Source organism: Procambarus clarkii, unplaced genomic scaffold (genome assembly GCF_040958095.1).
Source record: "Procambarus clarkii isolate CNS0578487 unplaced genomic scaffold, FALCON_Pclarkii_2.0 HiC_scaffold_1142, whole genome shotgun sequence".
NCBI lineage: Eukaryota > Metazoa > Arthropoda > Malacostraca > Decapoda > Cambaridae > Procambarus > Procambarus clarkii.
Window position 1 is genome coordinate 30,307 of NW_027190173.1, and position 20,183 is coordinate 50,489.

The 20,183-nt window shown below is 42.5% G+C and overlaps 7 non-coding genes across 7 annotated transcripts; all 7 read right to left on the bottom strand.

The window, feature by feature from the left end:
- Window positions 1-2,902: 2,902 nt before the first annotated feature.
- LOC138362064 (U2 spliceosomal RNA) lies at window positions 2,903-3,095 on the bottom strand. Its single transcript, XR_011227387.1, has one exon. It is a non-coding gene; the product is annotated as a U2 spliceosomal RNA (small nuclear RNA).
- Window positions 3,096-5,656: 2,561 nt separating this feature from the next.
- Window positions 5,657-5,849, bottom strand: LOC138362066 (U2 spliceosomal RNA). The gene has a single exon (XR_011227388.1). It is a non-coding gene; the product is annotated as a U2 spliceosomal RNA (small nuclear RNA).
- A 2,566-nt stretch (window positions 5,850-8,415) lies between these two features.
- LOC138362067 (U2 spliceosomal RNA) lies at window positions 8,416-8,608 on the bottom strand. The gene has a single exon (XR_011227389.1). It is a non-coding gene; the product is annotated as a U2 spliceosomal RNA (small nuclear RNA).
- Window positions 8,609-11,183: 2,575 nt separating this feature from the next.
- On the bottom strand, window positions 11,184-11,376 carry LOC138362068 (U2 spliceosomal RNA). The gene has a single exon (XR_011227390.1). It is a non-coding gene; the product is annotated as a U2 spliceosomal RNA (small nuclear RNA).
- Window positions 11,377-13,937: 2,561 nt separating this feature from the next.
- On the bottom strand, window positions 13,938-14,130 carry LOC138362069 (U2 spliceosomal RNA). Its single transcript, XR_011227391.1, has one exon. It is a non-coding gene; the product is annotated as a U2 spliceosomal RNA (small nuclear RNA).
- A 2,572-nt stretch (window positions 14,131-16,702) lies between these two features.
- Window positions 16,703-16,895, bottom strand: LOC138362070 (U2 spliceosomal RNA). Its single transcript, XR_011227393.1, has one exon. It is a non-coding gene; the product is annotated as a U2 spliceosomal RNA (small nuclear RNA).
- A 2,560-nt stretch (window positions 16,896-19,455) lies between these two features.
- LOC138362071 (U2 spliceosomal RNA) lies at window positions 19,456-19,648 on the bottom strand. The gene has a single exon (XR_011227394.1). It is a non-coding gene; the product is annotated as a U2 spliceosomal RNA (small nuclear RNA).
- Window positions 19,649-20,183: the final 535 nt, after the last annotated feature.

Consider the following 20,183-nt stretch of genomic DNA (forward strand, 5'->3'; position numbering starts at 1 on the left):
GGCCGGCCTCGCCGAGCCCCTCAACAGGAGAACATGGCCTGATGAGAGGGGGGGCAGGTCGGTCGGGGGTGGTCTGTGAGCACTGCAAAAGCAAGTGAGCAATGCACACTAAGTGTGCATCACTAGACAAGAGTTCAGCCAGCTACTCTTGTGCTCAACAGACCTGGGATGCCAACCCGCAAGGGGTGTAGCAAGCCAATCAATGGCAAAGCAAGCTCCTGTAGCTACATGACTATCGCTTTCAGTGGACTCAGCGCACTAATAACGACGTAGCAGGGTACCTTTGAACCTCTTGAGGCTTGATTACTACACTTTGATCTTAGCCAAAAGGCCGAGAAGCGATAGGATGCATGGTTGCTCTGCAACACCAGGCAACAATTGCGGCTAGAAACCACGTAGCGAGTTTCAATTGCAAAAGGGCATGTGATTATCGTTGAGTACTATTCGAATTCAAGCATACATATAAACGCCATGCAGTAAAGGCTTTAACCATTTCTTACCTGATCAATGAATTTATATATATATGCAAATTCATGATATTACATGGTTTCATTCATGAGTAGTGAATATGTAACTGGCGGCAAAGTGGTAAACAGACTCGCGTGGCGTTTCACGAATTCGCTCCTGGCCAGGGAGTATAGCGCTTAACTCTAATACATAAACCTCCATTTGTCATGTGTCTTAAGGTAGCTACAGCTTTTGAAAAGTACAATAACGAATTAAAAGTGCAAGGGGCCTGTTACGCCAACGCTCGTCAAAAAATATAAATAGGAGACGTTCTCTCTCTGATACCATAACAGAAAACGAACAGCACTATTACGCGCCAACTATTCCATTTTTGTATATATATCACGACTTTTTCACATCTAACACTTTGCTTGATACATCGTTTTCACAAACCGGAGACGAGGCGAAGCGAGGCAGGGCTGGGTGGCGAGAGGCTAGAGGCTAGAGGCTAGAGGCGAGAGGCGAGAGGCGAGAGGCGAGAGACGAGAGACGAGAGACGAGAGACGAGAGACGAGAGACGAGAGACGAGAGACGAGAGACGAGAGACGAGAGACGAGAGACGAGAGACGAGAGACGAGAGACGAGAGACGAGAGACGAGAGACTAGAGACGAGAGACGAGAGACGAGAGACGAGAGACGTGACGTGCCATGCCATGCCATGCCATGCCATGCCATTCAATGCCTTGTGATTCAATACCATGCAGTTCAATGCGATGCGATGCAATGACATGCGATTCGATGCCATGCGAGGCGAGGCGAGGCGATGCATCATCTAACATAACGGGATTCCCTGGAAAACGACTCTGTTGTTGAATGAACAACAAAGTTAAGATATAAGAAGATGTAAGTAATTCGAGAAGTCTGAGTACTGTAGGTACTATAGCAAATTCATTGCTTAATATATGTGAATGTGTAAGGAATCCATCCATCGCTTTTACCGAGTATACAAATACTCGGTCATTGTTGGTGTTTAGGGAGGTAAATGAAGTATTGCAAAGCTAATTACGAAACTAGCTTTCACAATGACATTTGGTGGTTGGTCGCTTTGCAAATTATAGTAGATTCTATATCAATTTTATTCGTTATTTTACGTGAATGAATGTGTGCCTGCATACATTGCCTAAATAAAGAATGTAAATATACGTCGGTGGTGTTTAGAGGGGTGAATGAAGCATTTGAAATCTAAATAGGAAACTAGCATTCAAATGGAGAGGGGTGAGAGTGCAGGTGCGCTTGAACTTGGGTGGGTTCTGGGTTTCATTGACGTATATATTACAGGTGAATGTGTGCATCGAATGCTCGATTGAAGTATATAAATACACATTGTTAGTGTGTATTGAGGTAAATGATGGATTGTAAAGCTAATCAAGACACTGGAATTCACTTTGAGGCTAGTGGCTGGCCGGCTGGCAGGCAAGCGTGGAAGTGGCAAACGATCGTTGAGTTGCCGTGTAAAACCACACCAAAGCAACACCTCCCTCCATCTCAAGTCGAATTTCGTCTTTATTACGCATTGGTACATTCCAGCAATGGTAAATTAAATAGATAAACGTCTAATCTTGATGTATGTATGAATATAATTTCGCCGTCAGAGCCGACTAAGGAATTCCGAGTGATATACACACACACTCCTCCCTCCCTCCCTCCCTCCCTCACAAGGGAGAGTGAGTAATTCTGTAAAAAAAAGGAAGAGCATGCCAACAATGGGTAACTATTATAGTTAGGTTCTCGATCATAGTAAACCCGTTGATTTAGAGTTTATTTGCACAATGACTACGTCATATTAGATGCCATTTAAATACCAAATCCAGTTCTCCACTAAATGCAGACACAAGTCTAACACTATTCAACCCATCTCTACCAGCCTTTTCATAACAAACCACTAAGCTATCTAAACCAGTTTCCACACTTATATAAATAGAGAAAAACTTCACCCTATATAACCTATCTCAGAAAACAAACAAAATCAATTAATATTGCACTAACTGGCAACCCCCCCCCCATTCATAAAATCAACTTCTTTCCTTCCACACCAACCATCGTATTTCTTTGCTCGCACATAATCTTTAATCTAAAGTTATTAAATGATATTACTCACCTCACTCTCCTTCTTTCTCCTTCTTTCTCCTTCCTTCCTTCCTTCCTTCCTTCCTTCCTTCCTTCCTTCCTTCCCTCTAACTCGTTGCAGTTGTTCAGCTTCGACCCATCAAACCCGGACTCGACTGACTCACTTCTGCTGCTCGTTCCAAGGCTTTTTCCTCATACGATGTTGGCTGGTGTGAAGTAATTACTGCAATTCAAATTAACACTGATTCATTAATGTACATAACCAATTAACATAATCGTCTCCTACTTGATTTTGACTAGTTGATAGGGTTGTTTTTGGTCTCCCCGAAGGGAGTGGACCGATCCCAGAGGTACTGCAATACCGGGCCGATCCGCGGCAAAGGTGGAGCAAGCTCCTAGCACTTCGCCATGTTGCAAAAATCAGTTTAATATCGAGGATCCCACATGGGGATCGTATCAGATATTAAGCTGATAAGAACAGATACTACACTTTGATCTTAGCCAAAAGGCCGAGAAGCGATAGGATGCATGGTTGCTCTGCAACACCAGGCAACAATTGCGGCTAGAAACCACGTAGCGAGTTTCAATTGCAAAAGGGCATGTGATTATCGTTGAGTACTATTCGAATTCAAGCATACATATAAACGCCATGCAGTAAAGGCTTTAACCATTTCTTACCTGATCAATGAATTTATATATATATGCAAATTCATGATATTACATGGTTTCATTCATGAGTAGTGAATATGTAACTGGCGGCAAAGTGGTAAACAGACTCGCGTGGCGTTTCACGAATTCGCTCCTGGCCAGGGAGTATAGCGCTTAACTCTAATACATAAACCTCCATTTGTCATGTGTCTTAAGGTAGCTACAGCTTTTGAAAAGTACAATAACGAATTAAAAGTGCAAGGGGCCTGTTACGCCAACGCTCGTCAAAAAATATAAATAGGAGACGTTCTCTCTCTGATACCATAACAGAAAACGAACAGCACTATTACGCGCCAACTATTCCATTTTTGTATATATATCACGACTTTTTCACATCTAACACTTTGCTTGATACATCGTTTTCACAAACCGGAGACGAGGCGAAGCGAGGCAGGGCTGGGTGGCGAGAGGCTAGAGGCTAGAGGCGAGAGGCGAGAGGCGAGAGGCGAGAGGCGAGAGGCGAGAGACGAGAGACGAGAGACGAGAGACGAGAGACGAGAGACGAGAGACGAGAGACGAGAGACGAGAGACGAGAGACGAGAGACGAGAGACGAGAGACGAGAGACGAGAGACTAGAGACTAGAGACGAGAGACGAGAGACGAGAGACGAGAGACGTGACGTGATGCCATGCCATGCCATGCCATGCCATGCCATTCAATGCCTTGTGATTCAATACCATGCAGTTCAATGCGATGCGATGCAATGACATGCGATTCGATGCCATGCGAGGCGAGGCGAGGCGATGCATCATCTAACATAACGGGATTCCCTGGAAAACGACTCTGTTGTTGAATGAACAACAAAGTTAAGATATAAGAAGATGTAAGTAATTCGAGAAGTCTGAGTACTGTAGGTACTATAGCAAATTCATTGCTTAATATATGTGAATGTGTAAGGAATCCATCCATCGCTTTTACCGAGTATACAAATACTCGGTCATTGTTGGTGTTTAGGGAGGTAAATGAAGTATTGCAAAGCTAATTACGAAACTAGCTTTCACAATGACATTTGGTGGTTGGTCGCTTTGCAAATTATAGTAGATTCTATATCAATTTTATTCGTTATTTTACGTGAATGAATGTGTGCCTGCATACATTGCCTAAATAAAGAATGTAAATATACGTCGGTGGTGTTTAGAGGGGTGAATGAAGCATTTGAAATCTAAATAGGAAACTAGCATTCAAATGGAGAGGGGTGAGAGTGCAGGTGCGCTTGAACTTGGGTGGGTTCTGGGTTTCATTGACGTATATATTACAGGTGAATGTGTGCATCGAATGCTCGATTGAAGTATATAAATACACATTGTTAGTGTGTATTGAGGTAAATGATGGATTGTAAAGCTAATCAAGACACTGGAATTCACTTTGAGGCTAGTGGCTGGCCGGCTGGCAGGCAAGCGTGGAAGTGGCAAACGATCGTTGAGTTGCCGTGTAAAACCACACCAAAGCAACACCTCCCTCCATCTCAAGTCGAATTTCGTCTTTATTACGCATTGGTACATTCCAGCAATGGTAAATTAAATAGATAAACGTCTAATCTTGATGTATGTATGAATATAATTTCGCCGTCAGAGCCGACTAAGGAATTCCGAGTGATATACACACACACTCCTCCCTCCCTCCCTCCCTCCCTCACAAGGGAGAGTGAGTAATTCTGTAAAAAAAAGAAGAGCATGCCAACAATGGGTAACTATTATAGTTAGGTTCTCGATCATAGTAAACCCGTTGATTTAGAGTTTATTTGCACAATGACTACGTCATATTAGATGCCATTTAAATACCAAATCCAGTTCTCCACTAAATGCAGACACAAGTCTAACACTATTCAACCCATCTCTACCAGCCTTTTCATAACAAACCACTAAGCTATCTAAACCAGTTTCCACACTTATATAAATAGAGAAAAACTTCACCCTATATAACCTATCTCAGAAAACAAACAAAATCAATTAATATTGCACTAACTGGCAACCCCCCCCCCATTCATAAAATCAACTTCTTTCCTTCCACACCAACCATCGTATTTCTTTGCTCGCACATAATCTTTAATCTAAAGTTATTAAATGATATTACTCACCTCACTCTCCTTCTTTCTCCTTCTTTCTCCTTCCTTCCTTCCTTCCTTCCTTCCTTCCTTCCTTCCTTCCTTCCCTCTAACTCGTTGCAGTTGTTCAGCTTCGACCCATCAAACCCGGACTCGACTGACTCACTTCTGCTGCTCGTTCCAAGGCTTTTTCCTCATACGATGTTGGCTGGTGTGAAGTAATTACTGCAATTCAAATTAACACTGATTCATTAATGTACATAACCAATTAACATAATCGTCTCCTACTTGATTTTGACTAGTTGATAGGGTTGTTTTTGGTCTCCCCGAAGGGAGTGGACCGATCCCAGAGGTACTGCAATACCGGGCCGATCCGCGGCAAAGGTGGAGCAAGCTCCTAGCACTTCGCCATGTTGCAAAAATCAGTTTAATATCGAGGATCCCACATGGGGATCGTATCAGATATTAAGCTGATAAGAACAGATACTACACTTTGATCTTAGCCAAAAGGCCGAGAAGCGATAGGATGCATGGTTGCTCTGCAACACCAGGCAACAATTGCGGCTAGAAACCACGTAGCGAGTTTCAATTGCAAAAGGGCATGTGATTATCGTTGAGTACTATTCGAATTCAAGCATACATATAAACGCCATGCAGTAAAGGCTTTAACCATTTCTTACCTGATCAATGAATTTATATATATATGCAAATTCATGATATTACATGGTTTCATTCATGAGTAGTGAATATGTAACTGGCGGCAAAGTGGTAAACAGACTCGCGTGGCGTTTCACGAATTCGCTCCTGGCCAGGGAGTATAGCGCTTAACTCTAATACATAAACCTCCATTTGTCATGTGTCTTAAGGTAGCTACAGCTTTTGAAAAGTACAATAACGAATTAAAAGTGCAAGGGGCCTGTTACGCCAACGCTCGTCAAAAAATATAAATAGGAGACGTTCTCTCTCTGATACCATAACAGAAAACGAACAGCACTATTACGCGCCAACTATTCCATTTTTGTATATATATCACGACTTTTTCACATCTAACACTTTGCTTGATACATCGTTTTCACAAACCGGAGACGAGGCGAAGCGAGGCAGGGCTGGGTGGCGAGAGGCTAGAGGCTAGAGGCGAGAGGCGAGAGGCGAGAGGCGAGAGGCGAGAGGCGAGAGACGAGAGACGAGAGACGAGAGACGAGAGACGAGAGACGAGAGACGAGAGACGAGAGACGAGAGACGAGAGACGAGAGACGAGAGACGAGACGAGAGACGAGAGACGAGAGACTAGAGACTAGAGACGAGAGACGAGAGACGAGAGACGAGAGACGTGACGTGATGCCATGCCATGCCATGCCATGCCATGCCATTCAATGCCTTGTGATTCAATACCATGCAGTTCAATGCGATGCGATGCAATGACATGCGATTCGATGCCATGCGAGGCGAGGCGAGGCGATGCATCATCTAACATAACGGGATTCCCTGGAAAACGACTCTGTTGTTGAATGAACAACAAAGTTAAGATATAAGAAGATGTAAGTAATTCGAGAAGTCTGAGTACTGTAGGTACTATAGCAAATTCATTGCTTAATATATGTGAATGTGTAAGGAATCCATCCATCGCTTTTACCGAGTATACAAATACTCGGTCATTGTTGGTGTTTAGGGAGGTAAATGAAGTATTGCAAAGCTAATTACGAAACTAGCTTTCACAATGACATTTGGTGGTTGGTCGCTTTGCAAATTATAGTAGATTCTATATCAATTTTATTCGTTATTTTACGTGAATGAATGTGTGCCTGCATACATTGCCTAAATAAAGAATGTAAATATACGTCGGTGGTGTTTAGAGGGGTGAATGAAGCATTTGAAATCTAAATAGGAAACTAGCATTCAAATGGAGAGGGGTGAGAGTGCAGGTGCGCTTGAACTTGGGTGGGTTCTGGGTTTCATTGACGTATATATTACAGGTGAATGTGTGCATCGAATGCTCGATTGAAGTATATAAATACACATTGTTAGTGTGTATTGAGGTAAATGATGGATTGTAAAGCTAATCAAGACACTGGAATTCACTTTGAGGCTAGTGGCTGGCCGGCTGGCAGGCAAGCGTGGAAGTGGCAAACGATCGTTGAGTTGCCGTGTAAAACCACACCAAAGCAACACCTCCCTCCATCTCAAGTCGAATTTCGTCTTTATTACGCATTGGTACATTCCAGCAATGGTAAATTAAATAGATAAACGTCTAATCTTGATGTATGTATGAATATAATTTCGCCGTCAGAGCCGACTAAGGAATTCCGAGTGATATACACACACACTCCTCCCTCCCTCCCTCCCTCCCTCACAAGGGAGAGTGAGTAATTCTGTAAAAAAAGGAAGAGCATGCCAACAATGGGTAACTATTATAGTTAGGTTCTCGATCATAGTAAACCCGTTGATTTAGAGTTTATTTGCACAATGACTACGTCATATTAGATGCCATTTAAATACCAAATCCAGTTCTCCACTAAATGCAGACACAAGTCTAACACTATTCAACCCATCTCTACCAGCCTTTTCATAACAAACCACTAAGCTATCTAAACCAGTTTCCACACTTATATAAATAGAGAAAAACTTCACCCTATATAACCTATCTCAGAAAACAAACAAAATCAATTAATATTGCACTAACTGGCAACCCCCCCCCCATTCATAAAATCAACTTCTTTCCTTCCACACCAACCATCGTATTTCTTTGCTCGCACATAATCTTTAATCTAAAGTTATTAAATGATATTACTCACCTCACTCTCCTTCTTTCTCCTTCTTTCTCCTTCCTTCCTTCCTTCCTTCCTTCCTTCCTTCCTTCCTTCCTTCCCTCTAACTCGTTGCAGTTGTTCAGCTTCGACCCATCAAACCCGGACTCGACTGACTCACTTCTGCTGCTCGTTCCAAGGCTTTTTCCTCATACGATGTTGGCTGGTGTGAAGTAATTACTGCAATTCAAATTAACACTGATTCATTAATGTACATAACCAATTAACATAATCGTCTCCTACTTGATTTTGACTAGTTGATAGGGTTGTTTTTGGTCTCCCCGAAGGGAGTGGACCGATCCCAGAGGTACTGCAATACCGGGCCGATCCGCGGCAAAGGTGGAGCAAGCTCCTAGCACTTCGCCATGTTGCAAAAATCAGTTTAATATCGAGGATCCCACATGGGGATCGTATCAGATATTAAGCTGATAAGAACAGATACTACACTTTGATCTTAGCCAAAAGGCCGAGAAGCGATAGGATGCATGGTTGCTCTGCAACACCAGGCAACAATTGCGGCTAGAAACCACGTAGCGAGTTTCAATTGCAAAAGGGCATGTGATTATCGTTGAGTACTATTCGAATTCAAGCATACATATAAACGCCATGCAGTAAAGGCTTTAACCATTTCTTACCTGATCAATGAATTTATATATATATGCAAATTCATGATATTACATGGTTTCATTCATGAGTAGTGAATATGTAACTGGCGGCAAAGTGGTAAACAGACTCGCGTGGCGTTTCACGAATTCGCTCCTGGCCAGGGAGTATAGCGCTTAACTCTAATACATAAACCTCCATTTGTCATGTGTCTTAAGGTAGCTACAGCTTTTGAAAAGTACAATAACGAATTAAAAGTGCAAGGGGCCTGTTACGCCAACGCTCGTCAAAAAATATAAATAGGAGACGTTCTCTCTCTGATACCATAACAGAAAACGAACAGCACTATTACGCGCCAACTATTCCATTTTTGTATATATATCACGACTTTTTCACATCTAACACTTTGCTTGATACATCGTTTTCACAAACCGGAGACGAGGCGAAGCGAGGCAGGGCTGGGTGGCGAGAGGCTAGAGGCTAGAGGCGAGAGGCGAGAGGCGAGAGGCGAGAGGCGAGAGGCGAGAGACGAGAGACGAGAGACGAGAGACGAGAGACGAGAGACGAGAGACGAGAGACGAGAGACGAGAGACGAGAGACGAGAGACGAGAGACGAGAGACGAGAGACGAGAGACGAGAGACGAGAGACGAGAGACTAGAGACGAGAGACGAGAGACGAGAGACGAGAGACGTGACGTGATGCCATGCCATGCCATGCCATGCCATGCCATTCAATGCCTTGTGATTCAATACCATGCAGTTCAATGCGATGCGATGCAATGACATGCGATTCGATGCCATGCGAGGCGAGGCGAGGCGATGCATCATCTAACATAACGGGATTCCCTGGAAAACGACTCTGTTGTTGAATGAACAACAAAGTTAAGATATAAGAAGATGTAAGTAATTCGAGAAGTCTGAGTACTGTAGGTACTATAGCAAATTCATTGCTTAATATATGTGAATGTGTAAGGAATCCATCCATCGCTTTTACCGAGTATACAAATACTCGGTCATTGTTGGTGTTTAGGGAGGTAAATGAAGTATTGCAAAGCTAATTACGAAACTAGCTTTCACAATGACATTTGGTGGTTGGTCGCTTTGCAAATTATAGTAGATTCTATATCAATTTTATTCGTTATTTTACGTGAATGAATGTGTGCCTGCATACATTGCCTAAATAAAGAATGTAAATATACGTCGGTGGTGTTTAGAGGGGTGAATGAAGCATTTGAAATCTAAATAGGAAACTAGCATTCAAATGGAGAGGGGTGAGAGTGCAGGTGCGCTTGAACTTGGGTGGGTTCTGGGTTTCATTGACGTATATATTACAGGTGAATGTGTGCATCGAATGCTCGATTGAAGTATATAAATACACATTGTTAGTGTGTATTGAGGTAAATGATGGATTGTAAAGCTAATCAAGACACTGGAATTCACTTTGAGGCTAGTGGCTGGCCGGCTGGCAGGCAAGCGTGGAAGTGGCAAACGATCGTTGAGTTGCCGTGTAAAACCACACCAAAGCAACACCTCCCTCCATCTCAAGTCGAATTTCGTCTTTATTACGCATTGGTACATTCCAGCAATGGTAAATTAAATAGATAAACGTCTAATCTTGATGTATGTATGAATATAATTTCGCCGTCAGAGCCGACTAAGGAATTCCGAGTGATATACACACACACTCCTCCCTCCCTCCCTCCCTCCCTCACAAGGGAGAGTGAGTAATTCTGTAAAAAAAGGAAGAGCATGCCAACAATGGGTAACTATTATAGTTAGGTTCTCGATCATAGTAAACCCGTTGATTTAGAGTTTATTTGCACAATGACTACGTCATATTAGATGCCATTTAAATACCAAATCCAGTTCTCCACTAAATGCAGACACAAGTCTAACACTATTCAACCCATCTCTACCAGCCTTTTCATAACAAACCACTAAGCTATCTAAACCAGTTTCCACACTTATATAAATAGAGAAAAACTTCACCCTATATAACCTATCTCAGAAAACAAACAAAATCAATTAATATTGCACTAACTGGCAACCCCCCCCCCATTCATAAAATCAACTTCTTTCCTTCCACACCAACCATCGTATTTCTTTGCTCGCACATAATCTTTAATCTAAAGTTATTAAATGATATTACTCACCTCACTCTCCTTCTTTCTCCTTCTTTCTCCTTCCTTCCTTCCTTCCTTCCTTCCTTCCTTCCTTCCTTCCTTCCCTCTAACTCGTTGCAGTTGTTCAGCTTCGACCCATCAAACCCGGACTCGACTGACTCACTTCTGCTGCTCGTTCCAAGGCTTTTTCCTCATACGATGTTGGCTGGTGTGAAGTAATTACTGCAATTCAAATTAACACTGATTCATTAATGTACATAACCAATTAACATAATCGTCTCCTACTTGATTTTGACTAGTTGATAGGGTTGTTTTTGGTCTCCCCGAAGGGAGTGGACCGATCCCAGAGGTACTGCAATACCGGGCCGATCCGCGGCAAAGGTGGAGCAAGCTCCTAGCACTTCGCCATGTTGCAAAAATCAGTTTAATATCGAGGATCCCACATGGGGATCGTATCAGATATTAAGCTGATAAGAACAGATACTACACTTTGATCTTAGCCAAAAGGCCGAGAAGCGATAGGATGCATGGTTGCTCTGCAACACCAGGCAACAATTGCGGCTAGAAACCACGTAGCGAGTTTCAATTGCAAAAGGGCATGTGATTATCGTTGAGTACTATTCGAATTCAAGCATACATATAAACGCCATGCAGTAAAGGCTTTAACCATTTCTTACCTGATCAATGAATTTATATATATATGCAAATTCATGATATTACATGGTTTCATTCATGAGTAGTGAATATGTAACTGGCGGCAAAGTGGTAAACAGACTCGCGTGGCGTTTCACGAATTCGCTCCTGGCCAGGGAGTATAGCGCTTAACTCTAATACATAAACCTCCATTTGTCATGTGTCTTAAGGTAGCTACAGCTTTTGAAAAGTACAATAACGAATTAAAAGTGCAAGGGGCCTGTTACGCCAACGCTCGTCAAAAAATATAAATAGGAGACGTTCTCTCTCTGATACCATAACAGAAAACGAACAGCACTATTACGCGCCAACTATTCCATTTTTGTATATATATCACGACTTTTTCACATCTAACACTTTGCTTGATACATCGTTTTCACAAACCGGAGACGAGGCGAAGCGAGGCAGGGCTGGGTGGCGAGAGGCTAGAGGCTAGAGGCGAGAGGCGAGAGGCGAGAGGCGAGAGGCGAGAGGCGAGAGACGAGAGACGAGAGACGAGAGACGAGAGACGAGAGACGAGAGACGAGAGACGAGAGACGAGAGACGAGAGACGAGAGACGAGAGACGAGAGACGAGAGACGAGAGACGAGAGACTAGAGACGAGAGACGAGAGACGAGAGACGAGAGACGTGACGTGATGCCATGCCATGCCATGCCATGCCATGCCATTCAATGCCTTGTGATTCAATACCATGCAGTTCAATGCGATGCGATGCAATGACATGCGATTCGATGCCATGCGAGGCGAGGCGAGGCGATGCATCATCTAACATAACGGGATTCCCTGGAAAACGACTCTGTTGTTGAATGAACAACAAAGTTAAGATATAAGAAGATGTAAGTAATTCGAGAAGTCTGAGTACTGTAGGTACTATAGCAAATTCATTGCTTAATATATGTGAATGTGTAAGGAATCCATCCATCGCTTTTACCGAGTATACAAATACTCGGTCATTGTTGGTGTTTAGGGAGGTAAATGAAGTATTGCAAAGCTAATTACGAAACTAGCTTTCACAATGACATTTGGTGGTTGGTCGCTTTGCAAATTATAGTAGATTCTATATCAATTTTATTCGTTATTTTACGTGAATGAATGTGTGCCTGCATACATTGCCTAAATAAAGAATGTAAATATACGTCGGTGGTGTTTAGAGGGGTGAATGAAGCATTTGAAATCTAAATAGGAAACTAGCATTCAAATGGAGAGGGGTGAGAGTGCAGGTGCGCTTGAACTTGGGTGGGTTCTGGGTTTCATTGACGTATATATTACAGGTGAATGTGTGCATCGAATGCTCGATTGAAGTATATAAATACACATTGTTAGTGTGTATTGAGGTAAATGATGGATTGTAAAGCTAATCAAGACACTGGAATTCACTTTGAGGCTAGTGGCTGGCCGGCTGGCAGGCAAGCGTGGAAGTGGCAAACGATCGTTGAGTTGCCGTGTAAAACCACACCAAAGCAACACCTCCCTCCATCTCAAGTCGAATTTCGTCTTTATTACGCATTGGTACATTCCAGCAATGGTAAATTAAATAGATAAACGTCTAATCTTGATGTATGTATGAATATAATTTCGCCGTCAGAGCCGACTAAGGAATTCCGAGTGATATACACACACACTCCTCCCTCCCTCCCTCCCTCCCTCACAAGGGAGAGTGAGTAATTCTGTAAAAAAAAGAAGAGCATGCCAACAATGGGTAACTATTATAGTTAGGTTCTCGATCATAGTAAACCCGTTGATTTAGAGTTTATTTGCACAATGACTACGTCATATTAGATGCCATTTAAATACCAAATCCAGTTCTCCACTAAATGCAGACACAAGTCTAACACTATTCAACCCATCTCTACCAGCCTTTTCATAACAAACCACTAAGCTATCTAAACCAGTTTCCACACTTATATAAATAGAGAAAAACTTCACCCTATATAACCTATCTCAGAAAACAAACAAAATCAATTAATATTGCACTAACTGGCAACCCCCCCCCCATTCATAAAATCAACTTCTTTCCTTCCACACCAACCATCGTATTTCTTTGCTCGCACATAATCTTTAATCTAAAGTTATTAAATGATATTACTCACCTCACTCTCCTTCTTTCTCCTTCTTTCTCCTTCCTTCCTTCCTTCCTTCCTTCCTTCCTTCCTTCCTTCCTTCCCTCTAACTCGTTGCAGTTGTTCAGCTTCGACCCATCAAACCCGGACTCGACTGACTCACTTCTGCTGCTCGTTCCAAGGCTTTTTCCTCATACGATGTTGGCTGGTGTGAAGTAATTACTGCAATTCAAATTAACACTGATTCATTAATGTACATAACCAATTAACATAATCGTCTCCTACTTGATTTTGACTAGTTGATAGGGTTGTTTTTGGTCTCCCCGAAGGGAGTGGACCGATCCCAGAGGTACTGCAATACCGGGCCGATCCGCGGCAAAGGTGGAGCAAGCTCCTAGCACTTCGCCATGTTGCAAAAATCAGTTTAATATCGAGGATCCCACATGGGGATCGTATCAGATATTAAGCTGATAAGAACAGATACTACACTTTGATCTTAGCCAAAAGGCCGAGAAGCGATAGGATGCATGGTTGCTCTGCAACACCAGGCAACAATTGCGGCTAGAAACCACGTAGCGAGTTTCAATTGCAAAAGGGCATGTGATTATCGTTGAGTACTATTCGAATTCAAGCATACATATAAACGCCATGCAGTAAAGGCTTTAACCATTTCTTACCTGATCAATGAATTTATATATATATGCAAATTCATGATATTACATGGTTTCATTCATGAGTAGTGAATATGTAACTGGCGGCAAAGTGGTAAACAGACTCGCGTGGCGTTTCACGAATTCGCTCCTGGCCAGGGAGTATAGCGCTTAACTCTAATACATAAACCTCCATTTGTCATGTGTCTTAAGGTAGCTACAGCTTTTGAAAAGTACAATAACGAATTAAAAGTGCAAGGGGCCTGTTACGCCAACGCTCGTCAAAAAATATAAATAGGAGACGTTCTCTCTCTGATACCATAACAGAAAACGAACAGCACTATTACGCGCCAACTATTCCATTTTTGTATATATATCACGACTTTTTCACATCTAACACTTTGCTTGATACATCGTTTTCACAAACCGGAGACGAGGCGAAGCGAGGCAGGGCTGGGTGGCGAGAGGCTAGAGGCTAGAGGCGAGAGGCGAGAGGCGAGAGGCGAGAGGCGAGAGGCGAGAGACGAGAGACGAGAGACGAGAGACGAGAGACGAGAGACGAGAGACGAGACGAGAGACGAGAGACGAGAGACGAGAGACGAGAGACGAGAGACGAGAGACGAGAGACGAGAGACGAGAGACGAGAGACTAGAGACGAGAGACGAGAGACGAGAGACGAGAGACGTGACGTGATGCCATGCCATGCCATGCCATGCCATGCCATTCAATGCCTTGTGATTCAATACCATGCAGTTCAATGCGATGCGATGCAATGACATGCGATTCGATGCCATGCGAGGCGAGGCGAGGCGATGCATCATCTAACATAACGGGATTCCCTGGAAAACGACTCTGTTGTTGAATGAACAACAAAGTTAAGATATAAGAAGATGTAAGTAATTCGAGAAGTCTGAGTACTGTAGGTACTATAGCAAATTCATTGCTTAATATATGTGAATGTGTAAGGAATCCATCCATCGCTTTTACCGAGTATACAAATACTCGGTCATTGTTGGTGTTTAGGGAGGTAAATGAAGTATTGCAAAGCTAATTACGAAACTAGCTTTCACAATGACATTTGGTGGTTGGTCGCTTTGCAAATTATAGTAGATTCTATATCAATTTTATTCGTTATTTTACGTGAATGAATGTGTGCCTGCATACATTGCCTAAATAAAGAATGTAAATATACGTCGGTGGTGTTTAGAGGGGTGAATGAAGCATTTGAAATCTAAATAGGAAACTAGCATTCAAATGGAGAGGGGTGAGAGTGCAGGTGCGCTTGAACTTGGGTGGGTTCTGGGTTTCATTGACGTATATATTACAGGTGAATGTGTGCATCGAATGCTCGATTGAAGTATATAAATACACATTGTTAGTGTGTATTGAGGTAAATGATGGATTGTAAAGCTAATCAAGACACTGGAATTCACTTTGAGGCTAGTGGCTGGCCGGCTGGCAGGCAAGCGTGGAAGTGGCAAACGATCGTTGAGTTGCCGTGTAAAACCACACCAAAGCAACACCTCCCTCCATCTCAAGTCGAATTTCGTCTTTATTACGCATTGGTACATTCCAGCAATGGTAAATTAAATAGATAAACGTCTAATCTTGATGTATGTATGAATATAATTTCGCCGTCAGAGCCGACTAAGGAATTCCGAGTGATATACACACACACTCCTCCCTCCCTCCCTCCCTCCCTCACAAGGGAGAGTGAGTAATTCTGTAAAAAAAGGAAGAGCATGCCAACAATGGGTAACTATTATAGTTAGGTTCTCGATCATAGTAAACCCGTTGATTTAGAGTTTATTTGCACAATGACTACGTCATATTAGATGCCATTTAAATACCAAATCCAGTTCTCCACTAAATGCAGACACAAGTCTAACACTATTCAACCCATCTCTACCAGCCTTTTCATAACAAACCACTAAGCTATCTAAACCAGTTTCCACACTTATATAAATAGAGAAAAACTTCACCCTATATAACCTATCTCAGAAAACAAACAAAATCAATTAATATTGCACTAACTGGCAACCCCCCCCCCATTCATAAAATCAACTTCTTTCCTTCCACACCAACCATCGTATTTCTTTGCTCGCACATAATCTTTAATCTAAAGTTATTAAATGATATTACTCACCTCACTCTCCTTCTTTCTCCTTCTTTCTCCTTCCTTCCTTCCTTCCTTCCTTCCTTCCTTCCTTCCTTCCTTCCCTCTAACTCGTTGCAGTTGTTCAGCTTCGACCCATCAAACCCGGACTCGACTGACTCACTTCTGCTGCTCGTTCCAAGGCTTTTTCCTCATACGATGTTGGCTGGTGTGAAGTAATTACTGCAATTCAAATTAACACGATTCATTAATGTACATAACCAATTAACATAATCGTCTCCTACTTGATTTTGACTAGTTGATAGGGTTGTTTTTGGTCTCCCCGAAGGGAGTGGACCGATCCCAGAGGTACTGCAATACCGGGCCGATCCGCGGCAAAGGTGGAGCAAGCTCCTAGCACTTCGCCATGTTGCAAAAATCAGTTTAATATCGAGGATCCCACATGGGGATCGTATCAGATATTAAGCTGATAAGAACAGATACTACACTTTGATCTTAGCCAAAAGGCCGAGAAGCGATAGGATGCATGGTTGCTCTGCAACACCAGGCAACAATTGCGGCTAGAAACCACGTAGCGAGTTTCAATTGCAAAAGGGCATGTGATTATCGTTGAGTACTATTCGAATTCAAGCATACATATAAACGCCATGCAGTAAAGGCTTTAACCATTTCTTACCTGATCAATGAATTTATATATATATGCAAATTCATGATATTACATGGTTTCATTCATGAGTAGTGAATATGTAACTGGCGGCAAAGTGGTAAACAGACTCGCGTGGCGTTTCACGAATTCGCTCCTGGCCAGGGAGTATAGCGCTTAACTCTAATACATAAACCTCCATTTGTCATGTGTCTTAAGGTAGCTACAGCTTTTGAAAAGTACAATAACGAATTAAAAGTGCAAGGGGCCTGTTACGCCAACGCTCGTCAAAAAATATAAATAGGAGACGTTCTCTCTCTGATACCATAACAGAAAACGAACAGCACTATTACGCGCCAACTATTCCATTTTTGTATATATATCACGACTTTTTCACATCTAACACTTTGCTTGATACATCGTTTTCACAAACCGGAGACGAGGCGAAGCGAGGCAGGGCTGGGTGGCGAGAGGCTAGAGGCTAGAGGCTAGAGGCGAGAGGCGAGAGGCGAGAGGCGAGAGGCGAGAGACGAGAGACGAGAGACGAGAGACGAGAGACGAGAGACGAGAGACGAGAGACGAGAGACGAGAGACGAGAGACGAGAGACGAGAGACGAGAGACGAGAGACGAGAGACTAGAGACTAGAGACGAGAGACGAGAGACGAGAGACGAGAGACGTGACGTGATGCCATGCCATGCCATGCCATGCCATGCCATTCAATGCCTTGTGATTCAATACCATGCAGTTCAATGCGATGCGATGCAATGACATGCGATTCGATGCCATGCGAGGCGAGGCGAGGCGATGCATCATCTAACATAACGGGATTCCCTGGAAAACGACTCTGTTGTTGAATGAACAACAAAGTTAAGATATAAGAAGATGTAAGTAATTCGAGAAGTCTGAGTACTGTAGGTACTATAGCAAATTCATTGCTTAATATATGTGAATGTGTAAGGAATCCATCCATCGCTTTTACCGAGTATACAAATACTCGGTCATTGTTGGTGTTTAGGGAGGTAAATGAAGTATTGCAAAGCTAATTACGAAACTAGCTTTCACAATGACATTTGGTGGTTGGTCGCTTTGCAAATTATAGTAGATTCTATATCAATTTTATTCGTTATTTTACGTGAATGAATGTGTGCCTGCATACATTGCCTAAATAAAGAATGTAAATATACGTCGGTGGTGTTTAGAGGGGTGAATGAAGCATTTGAAATCTAAATAGGAAACTAGCATTCAAATGGAGAGGGGTGAGAGTGCAGGTGCGCTTGAACTTGGGTGGGTTCTGGGTTTCATTGACGTATATATTACAGGTGAATGTGTGCATCGAATGCTCGATTGAAGTATATAAATACACATTGTTAGTGTGTATTGAGGTAAATGATGGATTGTAAAGCTAATCAAGACACTGGAATTCACTTTGAGGCTAGTGGCTGGCCGGCTGGCAGGCAAGCGTGGAAGTGGCAAACGATCGTTGAGTTGCCGTGTAAAACCACACCAAAGCAACACCTCCCTCCATCTCAAGTCGAATTTCGTCTTTATTACGCATTGGTACATTCCAGCAATGGTAAATTAAATAGATAAACGTCTAATCTTGATGTATGTATGAATATAATTTCGCCGTCAGAGCCGACTAAGGAATTCCGAGTGATATACACACACACTCCTCCCTCCCTCCCTCCCTCCCTCACAAGGGAGAGTGAGTAATTCTGTAAAAAAAGGAAGAGCATGCCAACAATGGGTAACTATTATAGTTAGGTTCTCGATCATAGTAAACCCGTTGATTTAGAGTTTATTTGCACAATGACTACGTCATATTAGATGCCATTTAAATACCAAATCCAGTTCTCCACTAAATGCAGACACAAGTCTAACACTATTCAACCCATCTCTACCAGCCTTTTCATAACAAACCACTAAGCTATCTAAACCAGTTTCCACACTTATATAAATAGAGAAAAACTTCACCCTATATAACCTATCTCAGAAAACAAACAAAATCAATTAATATTGCACTAACTGGCAACCCCCCCCCCATTCATAAAATCAACTTCTTTCCTTCCACACCAACCATCGTATTTCTTTGCTCGCACATAATCTTTAATCTAAAGTTATTAAATGATATTACTCACCTCACTCTCCTTCTTTCTCCTTCTTTCTCCTTCCTTCCTTCCTTCCTTCCTTCCTTCCTTCCTTCCTTCCTTCCCTCTAACTCGTTGCAGTTGTTCAGCTTCGACCCATCAAACCCGGACTCGACTGACTCACTTCTGCTGCTCGTTCCAAGGCTTTTTCCTCATACGATGTTGGCTGGTGTGAAGTAATTACTGCAATTCAAATTAACACGATTCATTAATGTACATAACCAATTAACATAATCGTCTCCTACTTGATTTTGACTAGTTGATAGGGTTGTTTTTGGTCTCCCCGAAGGGAGTGGACCGATCCCAGAGGTACTGCAATACCGGGCCGATCCGCGGCAAAGGTGGAGCAAGCTCCTAGCACTTCGCCATGTTGCAAAAATCAGTTTAATATCGAGGATCCCACATGGGGATCGTATCAGATATTAAGCTGATAAGAACAGATACTACACTTTGATCTTAGCCAAAAGGCCGAGAAGCGATAGGATGCATGGTTGCTCTGCAACACAGGCAACAATTGCGGCTAGAAACCACGTAGCGAGTTTCAATTGCAAAAGGGCATGTGATTATCGTTGAGTACTATTCGAATTCAAGCATACATATAAACGCCATGCAGTAAAGGCTTTAACCATTTCTTACCTGATCAATGAATTTATATATATATGCAAATTCATGATATTACATGGTTTCATTCATGAGTAGTGAATATGTAACTGGCGGCAAAGTGGTAAACAGACTCGCGTGGCGTTTCACGAATTCGCTCCTGGCCAGGGAGTATAGCGCTTAACTCTAATACATAAACCTCCATTTGTCATGTGTCTTAAGGTAGCTACAGCTTTTGAAAAGTACAATAACGAATTAAAAGTGCAAGGGGCCTGTTACGCCAACGCTCGTCAAAAAATATAAATAGGAGACGTTCTCTCTCTGATACCATAACAGAAAACGAACAGCACTATTACACGCCAACTATTCCATTTTGTATATATATCACGACTTTTTCACATCTAACACTTTGCTT